This window comes from Carcharhinus amblyrhynchos, chromosome 28 (genome assembly GCF_965287045.1).
Source record: "Carcharhinus amblyrhynchos chromosome 28, sCarAmb.v2.hapA, whole genome shotgun sequence".
Classification (NCBI taxonomy): domain Eukaryota; kingdom Metazoa; phylum Chordata; class Chondrichthyes; order Carcharhiniformes; family Carcharhinidae; genus Carcharhinus; species Carcharhinus amblyrhynchos.
In genome coordinates, this window is record NC_137351.1 from 23,382,903 (window position 1) to 23,400,375 (window position 17,473).

Genomic DNA, 17,473 nt, shown 5'->3' on the forward strand with positions numbered 1-17,473 from the left:
AATCAGGAGCAAGCCATGAGGGACTCAGCCTCTATGTTTAAAATAGTTACTCTGAACTCTTTTCCTTTCAGAATAACTACGGCTGTAAAAGTGGCAGAATCATTCAGATAGCTATTTAAAATTGCTTTGTCTGATACTTCCCAGCTCCATAGTCGAGGGAAAGTTAGCCTTCTGGACAACTGCCGGGTAAACCCTTACACTGCAACTTTCATGAGGGATTCTCCAGTGCATCTTTCGGGCACTCCCCAAATTTGACATTGGGAATCCAGGATATTATGGCCCATCATCTCATGAAGAGTTGGTCACTAACCCTTGAACTGATCTGGTAATCTATCAAAATACTCCCAGAGGTCCCACTCTTGTTGATAGGCAAGATCTAATGTAACAAACATTGGTACATTCTGTAGCTTAAATGCTGCAATCTCTGCAAGACTACAAATTTAGCACCCAAAGACACAATGAATTGAATTCATAACACTTGTAAATATATCATTTGCCTATTGCCACTACCTTTTGGCATGCTTGTGTTGTTGAAATACTTGCCTGTAGTAAAAATGGTCGAAAACTTCAAGTTTTTAGGTGTCCGTCAACAACCTGTCCTGGTCCCCCCATGCAGGTGCTATAGTAAAGAAAGCCCACCAATGCCTCTCTTTCTCAAAAGATGAAGGAAATTTGGCATGTCAGCTATGACTCTCACCAACTTTTACAGAGGCACTACTGAAAGCATTCTTTCTGGATGCATACATCTTGGTATGGTTCCTGCTCAGCCCAGGACCACAAGGAACTACAAAAGGTCATGAATGTAGCCCAATCAATCATGCAATCTCCCATCCACTGACTCTGTCAACACTTCCCGCTGCCTCGACAAAGCAGCTAGCTTAATTAAGGACCCCACACACCCTGGCCGTACTGTCTTCCACCTTCTTCCTTCAGTAAAAAGATATGAAAGTCTGAGGTCACGTAGCAACCTCCTTGCTGCCATCAGACCTTTGAATGGGCCTACCTCGCATTAAGTTGCTCTTTCTCTACACCCTAGCTATGACTGTAACACTACATTCTGCACTCTCTCCTTTCCTTCTCTATGAATGGTATGCTTTGTCTGTATAGCACAAGAAGCAATACTTTTCAATGTTAATACATGTAACAATAATAATAAACATATCTGCAACGGAGCAGGAATCCTGCTGTGCTGCTAATCTCCACTTCCTGACCACAGTAGTTGTTCATTAATTCGTCAGGACATGGGCATCGCTGGCTCGGCCAGCATTTATCGCGCATCCCCAGTTGCCTTTGTTCAGAGGGCAGTTGAAAGTCAACCATGTTTCTGTGGCTCTGGAATCATATGTGGCCATAAGTGGACATCTGTGAATCAGATGGACTTTTCCGACAATTGACAATGGTTTACGGTCATCAGTAGATTCTAATTCCAGATGTTTCGTTTTGGAATTCAAATTCCACCATCTGCCATGATGGGATTCAAATCCAGGTCCCCAGAAGATTAGCTGAGTTTCTGGATTAATAGTCCAATGATAATACCAAGCCAACATGTGTCTGGGATTATCAAAATTAAAATATGGTAGACTTCAGCATCTAAATCAACCTGACACATAAGGTGACTCCATTTCTTCAGCCTCAAAATCATGTTTTTACATTTAAATGCAGCACATAAATTGATCCTCCCACTTTTCAGCCCGAGATGCTGTACTCACATTAAAAGTCAGTCAAAATTTTTTACCCCATAAATAGATCTTTTACACTTTATAATTGGATGTATGGGATCAAGCATGCAATATGGCAGTACATATTGATCAAGCATGCAAAATTAGTACTGGGCAGCACGGTGGCACAGTGGCAAGCACTGCTGCCCCACAGATCCACAGACCTGGAAATGGGTTTAATTCCGGCTTTGGTCACTGGCTGTGCAGAATGTGCACATTCTCCCCGTGTGTGCGTGGGTTCCCTTCATGTTTCCTCCCACAGTCTAAAAGACATGTTAATTAGGTGTGTTAGCCATGCAAGATTCTCTCTTAGTGTACTCAAACAGTCGCCAGAGGGGATTAGGGGATTTTAGACGCCAGAGGTGACTAGGGGATTTTTCACAGTAACTTTACTGCAATGTTAATGTAAGCCTACTTGTGACACCAATAAATAAACTTAAAAACTTAAACTACTGAACGAGTGCTACGCCACTGAACATGACAAGTAACCTGTATCAATGTGTTCCCAACACCATCAAACCACATTTCAAGTTAATTCAACAGTGGCAGACACCAATCTACACACATGTACAAGGAGACACATAATTAAATGTCTACAAAGGTTACAATAGTGAGTATAGTATATAGGTTTTAATTCAATAAGTGAATAGAACTTTGTTCTTGAAGCCTACAGCTTTATCAAAACCAGCAGAACGGGTTTAAATTTTCTTTGTTGAGCCATGGTTATGGTATAACAGTATAGAACTAGAACAAGGCTAACATACTATCTGGAAGTAAGATCTTGTTTAAGTTGACTGGTCTCTGCATCTAACTTACCAAGGTGCTTTTCACACAAGCAATATTTATGCTGCTGGGCAGTTCCACTGAAAATAACATTCATTCCTTTGTTTTCCCAATACCCAATGTAAACTTTATCACCTAAAATCATGTTCCAAAATTGTACGCTCCTACTAGATCATTCTTTTAAAACCCAAAATCATGTACAAAGGTTTTGTTTCTTTCACAAGTTCAATCGGAGCAGACAAGAGATGCCAGTAAGCTGGGGGCTACAAAGTGAAACCTAGCTGCCAAGGTAGACCTCAAGCTTCTTGGGAAGGAAATTACGTAGCTTAAAAAAATCCTAAATATATTGACTCGCACTGGGATTAGCGGAAACAATGCAGGTTATGAACACCAGACAAAAACATTGCCTGGTGTCGTTTCTTTATGTTCTAAACATGCTGGCTTTACCAAAAAGAAAGAAAATGTCCACAGGCCATTCTCCCCTAATGTGGGTATGCCGGCGTTGGACTGGCGTAAACAACACCAGGTTTTAGTCCAACTGATTTATTTGATAATAGACTCACAAGCTTTCGGGTTAGTCCCTTCGTCAGGTGAATGGAGAGTTCTGGCCTCAGACAGAGCATATCAAGCACAGACAGTTTAGAGATTACTGATTAGAATGCGAATCCTTACACCTAACCTGCTGTTCAAGACCTGAAGTGGCTGACAATGTGAGTGTACCTGTGATCAGTGCTCCTTCCACTCACATTGTCAGCCACTTCAGGTCTTGAACAGCAGGTTAGGTGTAAGGATTTGCATTCTAATCAGTAATCTCTAAACTGTCTGTGCTTTATATGCTCTGTCTGAGGCCAGAACTCTCCATTCACCTGACGAAGGGACTAACCTGAAAGCTTGTGAGTCTATCATCAAATAAATCGGTTGGACTAAAACCTGGTGTTGTCAGACTTTTTACTGCATTCTCCCCTAATGCAGGCAAATTTACTGAAGCTTATATCAGAGTCTGAACCTACAAAGGGAACTGACGCAGAACTCAGCCAAAAGGCCAGAAATTCCTCTGTTGACACTTTATATTGGTTTCATTTTTTCTAATTTATTTCTAAATTATTTTGTGAAGTTCAAGGAGTTTCAGGAAGCTCAGAATTACACTGAAGCTTGTGAGAGAACAGTTTCTACTGTACCTTGAATGCTACTATTCTTCTCATTGTAAAACAGAACTGCAGAGGGCTTTTTTTTAATTTAAACTCTGCATGTGCTGACTCTCATTGTTACCATTGTGACTGACACTCTGCATTTTCCTGTGACATAATAAGAGAAGGATTTCATTGATATTAAATGAATAAGATACTTGTGCACAGTTATTACAACTGGTTTATTGTATTCAAAGATGCGCAAAGTAATCTTACTCTGATTATTTGATACTATTTGGATCAAGGTTGAAAATGTCCAGTTACTGCACTAGCGTAAAACAAAACTGGATGTCTATTTTTACATTTGCACAACTGGATTTCTTTCCTTCAAACTTTCCTTTTCCTAAATGCACCAACTACAAACATCATCTCACAAAACCCAATACAATTCGATTTTTCAACACTTGGATATTGAGAGTGTCAAGGGCAATTGAAGTAAGGGGGAAAAATGAAGTTAAGGTAAAAGATCAGACATGATCTCATAAATACTGCAGCAGGTTCAGAGTCTATTCCTCTTTCTATTTATGTTTTAATTATTTCTTTCACTTTCAAAACAAATGTTGCATACATAAGTTCAACAAATAAGCCCGGAATTTACTAGAGATAATAATGGTGAATTTATCAGTGTTCACCATTATAACAAGAGGAAATTGGATAACAACATCCGGCATCTACACATATGCAATTGTTGCGGAAATCTGGAAGTCACTGTCATACACATCCTGCTCCTCCACAGGTTGGAACGTATTAATCTTGCAGATAATACACACTGGACGTGGGATACTTGTCCACCAGATTGTATTAAAGATGCGAGAAAAAGTTAGGGGGTCAGGAATTAGGAGTAAAATAATTTTTAATGGTGTGATAAATGATAATTGCTGCCAAACAATTTCTCTGGCCCGGAAAAAAGAATGACAAATGTGGAGTCTCATTCCTTCAGCATTAATACTGGAGATTTTGTTTTTTGTATTTCTATCATCTTTATTTCTTCCGCCCACCTGTCTTGCCCAAACTGTACTTTCTGTACTCGATCTAGATCCAATTTATTCTTCCTTCTTATCTCAGTGACGGTTCTTAATCTGATCGTCTGAAGAGCTTTGTCATTTCTTGGTTTGTTCACAAAGGGCTTGGATGCCCTGCAGAGGATGCAGTGCTGGATCAGATCCTAGAATAGAGCAAGTATCTGCTCAAAATTTAGTGGAGTCATCAGCAAGGTGAACGAGCACTGTTCCTTTGCAGCTGGTCACAATATCTTGGCCAGATTTTTTTCTGTATGAGAATGTTTCTGAATGTGCAAATTGTTTTGACTTTACAATTTAGTAGATAATGAAGACAAATTGAAATGCAGCCTTTGTACAGAGTCTGCTGCTTTTAATATAGGTCATGAAGAAGCTGTTCTGAATTCTTCCTTCTGCCCTATATTCATTTAGATATTTCTGTTGTTTTTCATTCATTGTTTAACTGTATTGGGTGAGAACTCTTCATGCATGTTTTCACTATAATGGCAGATATCCTTACCCACATCTGACTCCCCCCACCAAAAACATTTGAGAAGTTTGCATGCTACATTGAAACATGCAGCTGAGCAGATAATAGAATCCCTACAGTGCAGGAAGAGGTCATTGGGCCCATTGAGTCTGCACTGACACTCTGAAAGAGCATCACCAGGCCCACCACCTCCCTGACCTATGCCCATAACCCCACGCATTTAGCATGGGCAATCCACCTAATGTGCACATCTTTAGACTGTGGGAGAAACTGGAACAGCTGCAGGAAACCGACCCAGACAGGAGGAGAAAGTGCAAACTTCATAGCATCACCCAAGGCCAGAATTAAACCCAGGTCCCTGGTGCTGTGAGGAGGCAGTGCTAACCACTATGCCACTGAATTATATGTAGCATCAAATATTTCACTTCATATCCATTTCCTGATTTCACCAAGTTTAAATGCTAATGCTTACTACATAACACCATGAAATCTAACATGCATTCATTAAAGGTTTGTTCAAAACTAGAAAAAAAGACTCCTAATATGACTAACCAATCAATAAATAATGAAACACTTCTTTTCATTAAATTCAGCACTTTAAACACTTGCAAGCTTATTTATTGAAAACATGAATAATATTTTGAATCACATAGAAGTAACTTGACTTTGTTTCCTTCTCTCCAAAGTCGTATGCCAATTTGGGGTACAGTTTTATAAGTGCGAATAGTCTACTTGATGTCTCACGCAAGTGCTAACTTAACTTGTAAGTGAATGTGATGTGGGGTGTCACAGCTGAACTTGGATCTCCTTCTCACCTACTGTCCAAAGATGTGCTAGTTAGGTTGATTGGTCATTGATCCTAGTGTCAGGGGATCAGGAAGGAAAATATGTGGGATTACAAGAATAGGGCCTGGGTGGGATTGTGGTCTTGATGGGCCGAATGGCCTCCTTCTGCACTGTAGGATTCTATGTTCCCTACATCCACATTCTTCCACCAGGAGAAACTCAACAACAAACTGGATTCCAATTCCATCAAATTGTCCCTCATTAGCCCTAATCAAACAGTCCAACTTTTGCCTCAACTGAGATCCCCTGACTGAGCACACACAAATGGTGCAGATGATACACAATGACAAAGAAATCTCAACAGGCTAATCAATCTGTAAAAATCTTCCTATTTCATTAGAGGAGCTGAAAAGCCAGGGTGCTTTGTATTTCACCAGAGAATTCCATTATCAAGCACAATGCACTCATTAGTGACACCACATATGCTTCACATCAAGCTAGCACTTGAAATGAATTGTGCTGTCAGATATTCACACATGTATGTGATTTTTAAAATTATAAGCTTGATTTCTGAGACAACTTAATGAAAGCTGACAAACTCACTTTCCCTTAAGCTGGCACATCTTCTGAAACACCCAGCTTTTCACGACAACAATTTTTGCAAAACTGTGCATGTCAGCATTAGCTTAGTGATCACACTTACAAGTCAAACATTATGGGTACAAGCATTTTTTCAGAGTCTTCAGCACAAAACCTAGTCTAACAGTACGGTGCCACCAGAACGCCGCAGTGCCGTATTTCAGATGAGATGATAAACCTCAAGCGGATGTAAAATTTCCCAAAGAAGAGTTGGGAATTCTCTCGGTGTCCTTGTGAAGCGTTGTTCCTTATCTGCCATTGCCTAATGAGATCTACCTCATAGCTGTCGAATCCTTGCCATGTGCAACAGGCTGCCACATTTCTCCAAATTACAAGTCCTTATCCTTTAAGGGAATTTTATTTGCTCTTAACATCTTGAAGTTATGAAAGATACTACATAACCACAAATATTTAATCATGAATGCAGCACCATTGAGAAAGAACATTTATACGCAAGATACAGACAAATAAAACCCAATTTCCCCAAACTATAATAACTTTGAATCAAACAAATCAATCTACCAGGTGTTTTGATAAAAAGGTAAACACACCAGTGACATCAACTTCTCAATTGTCTCCTGAGATGAAGACCAGCAAAGTCTTTGAAAGGGCACATTAGTTACTTGTCTCAGGGAACACTGAGGAAACCACTTAAAACATGTTGGGGACCACTGTAAGAACAGCAAGAAGTCTCACAACTCCAGGTTAAAGTCCAACAGGTTTATTTGGCAGCACTAGCTTTCGGAGTCTCAGGCTTCTTCATCTAGAACACGCTAAATGATGTATATATAATTTGGGGTATACTATCAAATCCTCCCTCATTCTGTCTCTAGACATTGAGAGATGTAAATGTAGTTTGGGTTTTCACTATCAAACTCTGCCTCACTCTATAGATACTGAGTGATATATTTATAATTTGGGCTCTATCCCTTCAGATGCTGAGTGAATATACATTGTTTGGGCTATACAATCAAACCCCGTTTCGCTCTCTCTAGAAGTTTCTGAGTGATGTTTATATAATTGGGCTTCTATCAAACCCTGCCTCTTTCAGTAAGATACTAAGTGAATATCTATATAATGTACTATGAATGGTATGTTTAGTCTGTATAGCACACTACAATATATATACACTCAAACCTTCCTTCTCTAGATAATGCTGAACGGTGTATTTTCCACCTTCCCACACATCTTGTGCTGTTCGAAGCCTCGGGTGCTCAGGCCAAAAACTCTAAGGTAACCTCACCCAAATGTTTAGTGGCTGGGGAACAGAGGGGATAACTTTCTGGACGATTCACAGCTTGGTATGGCTCCCGCTCTGTCCAAGACTGCAAGAAACTTGTGAACGAAGCCCAGTCCATCACGCAAACCAGCCACTGAAATCACGAGAAAATGTTGGAAAATCTCAGCAGGCCTGGCAGCATCTATAAGGTGAGAAAACAGCTAACATATGGAGTCCAAATGACCTTTGTCAAATCAGAGCTCTGACGGAGGGTCATCTAGATTCAAAATGTTGGCTCTAGTCTTTCTCCACAGATGCTCAAACTTGCTGAGATTTTCCAGCATTTTCTGTTTTAGTTTCAGATTCCAGCATCCACAGTATTTTGCTTTTATTCTCTCTTTCATCACGAAAAAGAAGTCTGAGGTCACGTACCAACCAACTCAAGAAGCTTTTTCATTTTTAAATGGACCTACCTTCCCTACACCCTTACATGTTGTAACACTACATTCTGCACACTCTCCTTTCCTTCTCATCTACATACCCTATGAACAATATGCTTTGTACAACCACACAAGAAACAATACTTTTCACTGTATCCCAAGGGAGCTGGCAATAAAAAAAATCACATCCCAAGTACAGGCAACATCAATCCCCTCAGTAAATTAATTCCCCAGCCCATCATCAGTGAGTGACAGAGAGTGAGTGAGGGATGGAGAGAGACAGTGAGTTGAGTGAGGGAGTGAGAGAGTGAAAGAGAGTGTGAGGGAGGGAGAGAGAGAGTGTGAGTGAGTGAGGGAGAGAGTGAGGGAGGGGGGAGTGAGTGAAGGAGGGAGTGAGTGAAAGAGGAAGCGAGGGAGGGAGTGAGTGAAAGAGGGAGTGAGTGAGTGAGTGAGAGAGTGAAAGAGAGTGTGAGGGAGGGGGAGAGAGAGTGTGAGTGAGTGAGGGAGAGAGTGAGGGAGGGGGGAGTGAGTGAAGGAGGGAGTGAGTGAAAGAGGAAGCGAGGGAGGGAGTGAGTGAAAGAGGGAGTGAGTGAGGGAGAGAGTGAGGGAGTGATTGATGGACTCAGCGAAAGAGGGACTGAGGAAGGGGAGGTGAGGGAATGAGGGGAGAGAGTGAGTGAAAGAGGGAGTGAGGGAGGGGTGAGGGAATGATGAGGGGGAGGGCAGCAGCTTTTACTCACCACACTCCAGCCCGCCATCCGAGCTCAGGCACAGCGGCCCATCCCGGGACTCAGGGGTTCCCTCGCCGCCGCCTCCTTCACATCGAGGGGCCGGCTGGGCCTAGCCCCACCTCAGACATCCGTAGCAGGCCTCCCTTTCTCCTCTTCCCCCTCACTCAGTCCCGTCACTGCCCTCTCCGCCGGCCCGCGGCCCAGCACCAATAACAACGCCTCGCATCCTACCCTGCTGCACCGAGCCCCCGGCTCTGATTGACAGACGGACCAACCTATCAACGGTTAGGGTCAGCTGCCGGTCACCGCCTAACTGGCCAATGGCAGGCGGCGGTGGGCAGAACCTAGCCAGCATGTTTGGGTGAGAGGCGGCGCATGCGCTGTGGCTCCTGGAGCCCCTGAGAGTCCATGGTGATTGGGTTGGCAAGGCTGGTGAGGGGCAAACTGGGCTAGTGTGGAGGCGAGCTGAGCTAGTGAGCGGTCTGGCTGGGCTAGTAAGGGGCAAATTAGGTTAGTATGGAGGCTAGCTGGACTACTGAGGGGACAGGGTGGGCTAGTGAAGGGGCTAGCTGGGCCAGTGAAGTGTGTGCTGTGTTATTGAAGAGGCTATCTGGGCTGGTGACGGGCAAGCCGGGCTACTGAGTGTGTCTAGTAAGGGAGGGGGGGGAGGGGGGCGGTGCAAGCTGAGTTGATGAAGGGGCTAGCTGGGCTGGTGAGGGGGCTGCAGCATTGAAATCAGGCTTGTTCACTCACCATGACCCCAGGAATGACATATGATGCATTTAATGGTGGAGACAGGTTAAAAGACACGACAGGACGGGGAAAGGTTTAGGGGATACGGACCAAATGCCGGCAAATGGGACTGCTTCGGTTTAGACTAGTTCAGTCAGCATGAACAAGTTGGGTGTAAGGGCCTGTTTCCCTATGACTCTATGGGCAGAATTTTCCCATCTCACCCACCACAGGAATTGTAGCGGGCAGGACAGGGCCATCTGAAGATTCATTGACCTCAGGCGGGATTTTCTGGTCTTGTGGTGAGCGCGGCCAGAAAATCCTGTCCTATGAGTCTAATACGTTTGAATTTTTCATGGTGATTTATAGAAAATCAAATTCCAAATAGAATTATAGAATCCCTGCTGGTCCTGTCTTGATGCTGGATAGCAAGGACACGTGTTGAGCAAAAACACAGTCAAAAAGGTCATCAGAATGTTTGAAAGGCGAGGGAAAGACAAGGAAAAAGGTGCCGTGAGAGGTCCAATGGAATAATTGACATAATGACTAAAGCAGCAGACAACATAGAAACATAGAAAATAGGAGCAGGAGTAGGCCTTTTGTGCGTGCTCTGCAACTTAATATAATCATGTCTGATCCTCTATCTGAACTCCATATTTCCGCACTCTCTCCATACACGTTGAAGCACTTTAGAGTCTAGGAATTTATTTCCTTCTTAAATACATTCAGTGATTTGGCCTCTTCAGCCTTCTGTGGCAGAGAATTACATGGGATCACTACCCCCAAGTTCTCCTCATCTCAATCCTAAATGGCTTACCTGATATCCTGAGACTGTGATCCCCTTTTTCTAGACTACAACCCCCAGGCCCAGGTAGAGAAAACAACATCCCTGCGTCCAGTCTGTCAATGGGATTTCCCATAAACTCCATCCCCGCTGCCGGGAAACCCACAGAGTGGGCTTGCCACTGGCGGAACCAAAAGATCTCGCCAATCGGAAGAGCTAGAAAATCATCCCCAACTTGCCTACGTCACATGAAGCTTCTTAACATCCCTCTCACCACTCACATTCCCACCAAGTTTCATGTCATCAACAAACTTGGAAATATTACACTTGGTTCCTTCATCTAAATCAATGATATATATTGTGAATAGCCAGGGCACAAGCACTGATCCTGCGAAACCGTATTAGACACTGCTGGCCACTTTGAAAAAGACCGATTTATTCCTACTGTCTGTTGCCTGTCCGCTAACTGATTCTCAATTCATGCCAATGTATTACCCCCAATCCCACATGCTTTAATTTTGTACACTGACCACTCATGTGGGACTTAATCAAAAGCTTTCTGAAAACCCAAATACACCCCCCCCAACATCTACTGGTTCTCCCTTATTTGTTCTGCTAGTTACTTGTTCAAAAAACTCCCAGTGTGTTTATCAAACATAATTTCCCTTTCAGAAATCCATATTGACATTGTCTAAACCCATTGATATTTTCTAAGCGTGCTGTTATCACTTCCTTTATGATAGATGCCAGTATTTTCCCTATTACTGATACTAAGCTAACTGGCCTGAGAGAGGAACGATAATGGGGCCTCAGCCTTTTTCTATTGTTGTACATTAAACTGGATAACTTCGTTGTGCAGCATTGAATATGTAATAATGGGAAACCTTTATCTGAATGAAAGCAATTGTTGAATTTGAATTAGAACAATTAGCAGGGAGTGCTGGTGCAGCAGTAATGTCACAGGGCTAGCAATCCAGAGGCTCAGCTAATGTCTTGGGAACAAAAGTTCAAATCCCACAGTGGCAGCTGGTGGAATTGAAATCCAATTAATAATCTGGAATGCAAAGCTATTCTCAGCAATGGTGATCATGAAACTATTGTTAGAATCATCATAGAATCTTTACAGTGCAGGTAGCCATTCAGACCATCGAGCCTGCACTGAAAACAATCCCACCTAGGCCTATCCCCGTAACCCCACGTATTTACACTGCTAATCTCCTTGGCACTAAGGGTCAATTGAGCATGGCCAATCCAGCCAACCAGCACGTCTTTCGGACTGTGGGACGAAATCAGAGCACACGGAGGAAACCCACACATACATGGGAAGAACGTGCAGGCTCAGCACAGACAGTCACCCAAGGCTGGAATTAAACCTGGGTCCCTGGCAATGTGAGTCAGCAGTGCTAACCACTTTGCAACCATGCCACCGTTATTGTCGCATTGTTGTAAAAACCCATTTGATTTATTCATGTCCATGAGGGAAGGAAATTTGCTGGTCTGGCCTACATGTGACTCTAAAGCTACAGCAGTGTGTTTGATTCTTGTTGCCCCACTGAAATGACCTAACAAGCCTCCCTTCAAAGGCAATCAGGGATTGGCAGTAAATGCTGGCTTTAGCAGCAACACTCATACCCCATGCAATTTAAAAAAAAGTATCAAGAGATACATCGATGATCCCATTTGATTTGTTTTATTATTATTGTCACTGTATTACTATACAGTGAAAAGTATTGTTTCTTGCATGCTATACAGACAAAGCATACCATTCATAGAGAAGGAAAGGAAAGAATGCAGATTGTAGAGTTACAATTATAACTAGGGTGTAGAGAAAGATCAACTTAATGCAGGGTAAGTTCATTCAAAAATCTGATGGCAACAGCGAAGAAACTGTTCTTGTGTCGGTTGGTGCGTGACCTCAGAATTTTGTATCTTTTTCCCAACGGAAGAAGATGAAAGAGAGAATGTCCGGGGTGTGTCAGGTCCCTAATTATGCTGGCTCCTTTGCTGAGGCAGCAGGAAGTGTAGACAGAGTCAATGGATGGGAGGTTAGTTTACATGATGGATTGGACTACATTCACAACCTTTTGTAGTTTCTTGCGGTCTTGGGCAGAGCAGGAGCCATACCAAGCTGTCATACAACCAGAAAGAATGCCTTCTATGGTGCAACTGTAAACGTTGGTGAGAGTGGTAGCTGAAATGCCAAATTTCCTTTGTCTTCTGAGAAAGTAGAGGCGTTGGTGGGCTTTCTTAACTATAGTGTTGGCATGAGGGGAACCAGGACAGGTTGTTGGTGATCTGGACACTTAAAAACCTGAAGCCCTCGACCCTTTCTCCTTCATTAAGTGTATGACTGAACATCATCAGTGCACTATCAATTGTGCATTGGTACAATACATTACAAGTCATTTTCATTGCATTTTGGAATTGGAGTATAAGGATAGGATTTGCATTTATATAAATCTTTTGCACCTAAGGACATCTCATAACACTTTATCATGAAGTTCCACCACATCAAACTGAAATATTAGCTGGATATTATTGCACCACTCCAATTAGTCCAAAAATTAGGCACTGTGCAGAATTTTGTAGAAATGTGACCAGCTTCGGTTTACATTTAAGTCTGGGGCTTGGCGGGATTGCAGGGGTGCAATCTCTGCTAATTATCAATAACTTTTTGTAAGGTATTGCACTCAAGCATTTGTAAATAAATAGGACAAATTATGCCGATAAGTGATAGATTCTGGCCTAATGCTGGCTCAGCAAATACTCCAGTTTAGGAACATACGATTTAGGAGCTGGAATAAGCCATTTAGCCCTTCCAGCCTGCTCTGCCATTCAATAATATCACCATCGATCTGGTTTTGCTCTCAGCTCCATTTTTCTGTCTGCCACGTGTAACCCTTGACTCCCTTGGGAGGTTGAGATGTAGTGGTATTGCACCGAACTAGTAATCTAGAGACTCAGGGTAAATCCAGGGATTTGGGGACCCCAGGTTCAAATCTCACCACTTCATGAACTTTGAATTGAATTTTTAAAAAATCTGAAACGGAAAGTCGAATGATGACCATGAAACCATTGTTGTCTGTTGTAAAAACCCATCTGGTTTTCTAATGCCCTCTAGGAAGATGGGTGGGTTAAGTTGATTGGCCATGCTAAATTGACCCTATTGTCAGGGGGATTAGTAGGGTAAATGGGAGTTACTGGAATAGGGCCTGGGTGGGATTGTGGTCAGTACAGACTTGATGGGCTAAATGGCCTCCTTCTATACTGTAGGGATTCTGTGGTTCTGTGAAGGAAATTTAATAATGAATTTTTGTCTCCACAGGCATTTAAGTCCACCTTGTTGACCAGCAAGGGGCATGCATGCGGCAGGTTGTAGTGGGCTGCTCTTGGATGCTGCTTCGGGAGTTGCCTATTGCTTCATGTTGTTAGTGTGCTTAAACTGGACCATCTCGAGGGCAACATGACAGCTCAGAGACTATCTCTGTTGCTGTGCGGACACATGGATTTGGGCCTGTGTCTGTGGGAGTTTGCACGTTCTCCCTGTGGTTGCGTGGGTTTCCTCCGGGTGCTCCGGTTTCCTCCCACATCCCAAAGATGTGCTTTTAGGCTGATTGATTGGGTAACAAATTGTCCCTATATTGGACCTCCCTGATCCTCGCACATTAGGCGTAGACTAAAATCATGAATAGGTCACTGAGACAATGGGAAGGCGGCGCGGGCTCGTTGGGCCTAAGGGCCTGTTTCCCGTGCTGTGTTGTGTTGCTGTGAAATCTGTTTTCCTCACCTGGTCTGGCCACTATGTGACCCCAGACCCCCAGCAATGTCTTAAACCTTAAATGTCCTCTGAAATAGCCAAACAAGCCACTTAGTTCAAAGGCAGTTAGGGACGGGTGACGAATGCTGGCCCAGCCAGTGATGCCCACGTTGCAAAAGGTATCAAAAATCCGTCCTACTAAGTCTTGAATAAGGTCAATAATCCAGCCTCCACTGTTTTCTGGGGAAGACAGTTCCACAGATTAATGATACTTTTAGTCTTGTTGCCGGCAAGTTACGCATCGTTAGTAATCTCTAAGGTGCCTTTTTTCCAACTTTACACTGAGTTGTTTTGCACATTATCTTGTCTTCTCAAATGAGAATGTAACAATTACAGTCTAACAGCTTTGGAGAGGAACAGGGGAGTAATGTCGAACACACGGATTGCGAAAGAATGCAATCAGAAAATGGGTGCAGTCATCCTAATTAACTGGGCAAAAGGCCTTTAATGTCGGAGATTGGAAGTATCTCAACAGTTAACAGACACGTCTGTACTGGATGCCATTTCCTGTTGATTATCATTTATTTGCAATGGTGTAAAGTTTACAGCTACAGGTCAAGTTTGGCAGACTTAACTGCTGAACCCACCTACTGCAGTATTCCTGCTCAAATAGTTTTGGGAGAATTTTCAATAAGCTTTACCCAATGGAGATTGTGGGGAGAGTTTTATTCTCAAAATCTGTTCACAGAGCCCCTTGATTTCGTTTTGTGGCGCAATGTAGTAGTTAATCAGAAAACAAAGTGGATCATAGGCATGTCATAACAACCTGCATTCCTCTTACAGATTCTGCCGATACCCCAGCTTGTATAATGTCAATGTTTTAAAACGAAAATGAAACACAATCCTAACACATTTACAGTAAACCAACATACTTCCCTTGCTTTTTATTTCCTCTGGTTTTTATTCAATAGCAGCTCACTCATTTCACATTTTTGGGAGCGTGGATAGCTTTTAGTGTTTTCATCATTTCAATGAAATGAGAGTCAACCAGGGGTCAGAATAACAAATCATTTATCTAAATATGTTTTTTTCAGTCTTATTTTCCAAGCCCACTGCTGCCAATGCTTGTCAAGCACTCTTGTCTTATACACATTTTAGTGTTAGGCTTGCTGATTACATTTAAGCTGCAAAGAACCAGTGTGGAGCCAGATTGTGTCCACTTTGACTTCTCACATCCCTGCATTCTCCAGGCTAACCCTGTCAGCCACCACAGCTCAGCATGGAAATGTGTGCACACTGTTCCTTGAAATACATACCGCCCTTAATAAGTTTGAGTGATTTTATTCATGCTTCATACTGCAATAATGAAGCAATTGAGGGTGGCACGACGGCACAGTGGTTAGAACTCCAGCATCACGGCGCCAGGCACCTGGATTCGATTCTGGCCTTGGCTGACTGTTTGTGTGGAGTCTGCATGTTCTCCCCATGTCTGTGTGGATTTCCTCTGGGTGTTCCAGTTTCCTCCCATACTCCAAAGATGTGCAGGGTTAGGTGGATTGGCCTTGATAAACGCACAGGGTTATGGGGGCAGGGAGGAGAAGAGGACCTGGAATGGATGCTCTTTTGGAGAGTCAGTGCGGACAAAATGGGCCAAATGGCCTCTTTCTGCATTGTATGGATTCTAAATTGCAGGAAAGTAGAGTTGAGGCTGCAATTGAATCAGCCACGATCTTACTGAATGGTGGGGCAGGCTTGGTGGGCCAAATGGCCTACTCCTGCTGCTATTTATTATGACCTTATTTCTGTTTGGTGCAGTTAACACCTTTTATAAATGGTAGGTCCTTGAGTGTTTTAGGGGTAGGACGATTTCCTGGCCTTGTTTTGACTTGGCATTTGTTACAGGGTCACATGATACAGTGGCTATCTTTACTCCCTGTCAAAATTATCGCAACCTGCTACAAAACAAAGAGTTTCAGAGCTGACCTTTATCAGACAGGGAGAGAGGGACCAACAAACAGAGCCATCAAATTAATGTACATCCAGGCTGAGAAAGGGCCACAATGCAGTTCCTTGGAAGCAGAATAAAGACCCTCTTCTCTGACCCCCACCTAGTTCCATGTTCAAGTTTACCAGGGAAAACCAACATCCTGCATGTCAACTGCAGGAGCCATCACAGCTGCTGAGACAACAATGCAGTTACAAAACCTTCACTTATAGAATCCATACAGAATGAGGCCATTTGGCCCATCGAGCATGCACTGACAACCATCCCACCCAGGCACTATCCCTGTAACCTCACATATTTGCCCTGCTAATCCCCATGGCACTAAGGGTCAATTTCGCATGGCCAATCAACCTAACCTGCACATTTTTGGAGTGTGAGAAGAAACAGAGCACCCGGAGGAAAATGAATAGCCAAGGTCTTTTCCCCATGTAGGGGAGTTCAAAACTAGAGGGCACAGGTTTAATGTGAGAGGGGAAAGATTTAAAAGAGACCTGAGGGGTAATTTTTTCACACAGAGGATGGTGCATGTATGAAGTGAGCTGCCAGAGGAGGTGGTAGAGGCAAGTACAATTACAACATTTATAAGACATTTGGACAGGTACAGGGATAGGAAAGATTTAGATGGGCCAAATTCAGGCAACAGAGACTAGTTCAGTTTAGGAAAATTAGTCGGCATGGATGAGTTGGGCTGAAGGGCCTGTTTCCATGCTGTATATCTCTACGACTCTATAGCCAAAACTCTACCACCCCACCTTCTCTGATTCCGGAGGTTCCCAGAACGGAAAACTCCATTGGTCTCGGTCGGAATTTTACGATCTTGCCTTTGCGAGGCTGTAAAATCCTGCCCACCGACTCTATTGTAAAGTAATGAGGAATAAAGCCCAACTGGAGAATGTTTGTCTGCGTCCTGTATCAATGAATGTGTCACTATTGAGATGTGGGAGTGAGAACTATGCACAAGAATCACAGGAGACAAGTTCTTTCGCAAGCCTAGAATAGTGGAATGTCCTACAATGAAACTTGTTCCTTTGTTTTCCAGAAAGGGAAAAAACAGTTCAAAAATTTTCAAATCACAGCAAGAATCAGTCGGACTGGCACCACTAATGCTGGAGTTTTATTTTAAGTAAACAAGGCCAGTTCAAATAGCTTTTACTGGTCCCCCGCATTTCCAGGTTTTATTGGGGTTTTTCTTTCTTACGTTCAC

The 17,473-nt window shown here is 43.0% G+C and overlaps 1 protein-coding gene across 1 annotated transcript in view; it reads right to left on the reverse strand.

The window, feature by feature from the left end:
* Nucleotides 1-9,215, reverse strand: part of lysmd4 (LysM, putative peptidoglycan-binding, domain containing 4) — a 33,931-nt gene extending 24,716 nt beyond the window's left edge. The window contains exon 1 of the mRNA XM_080214291.1: nt 9,001-9,215. The gene's annotated coding sequence lies outside the window, so the exon portion shown is untranslated. The remainder of the gene's footprint in view (nt 1-9,000) is intronic.
* Nucleotides 9,216-17,473: the final 8,258 nt, after the last annotated feature.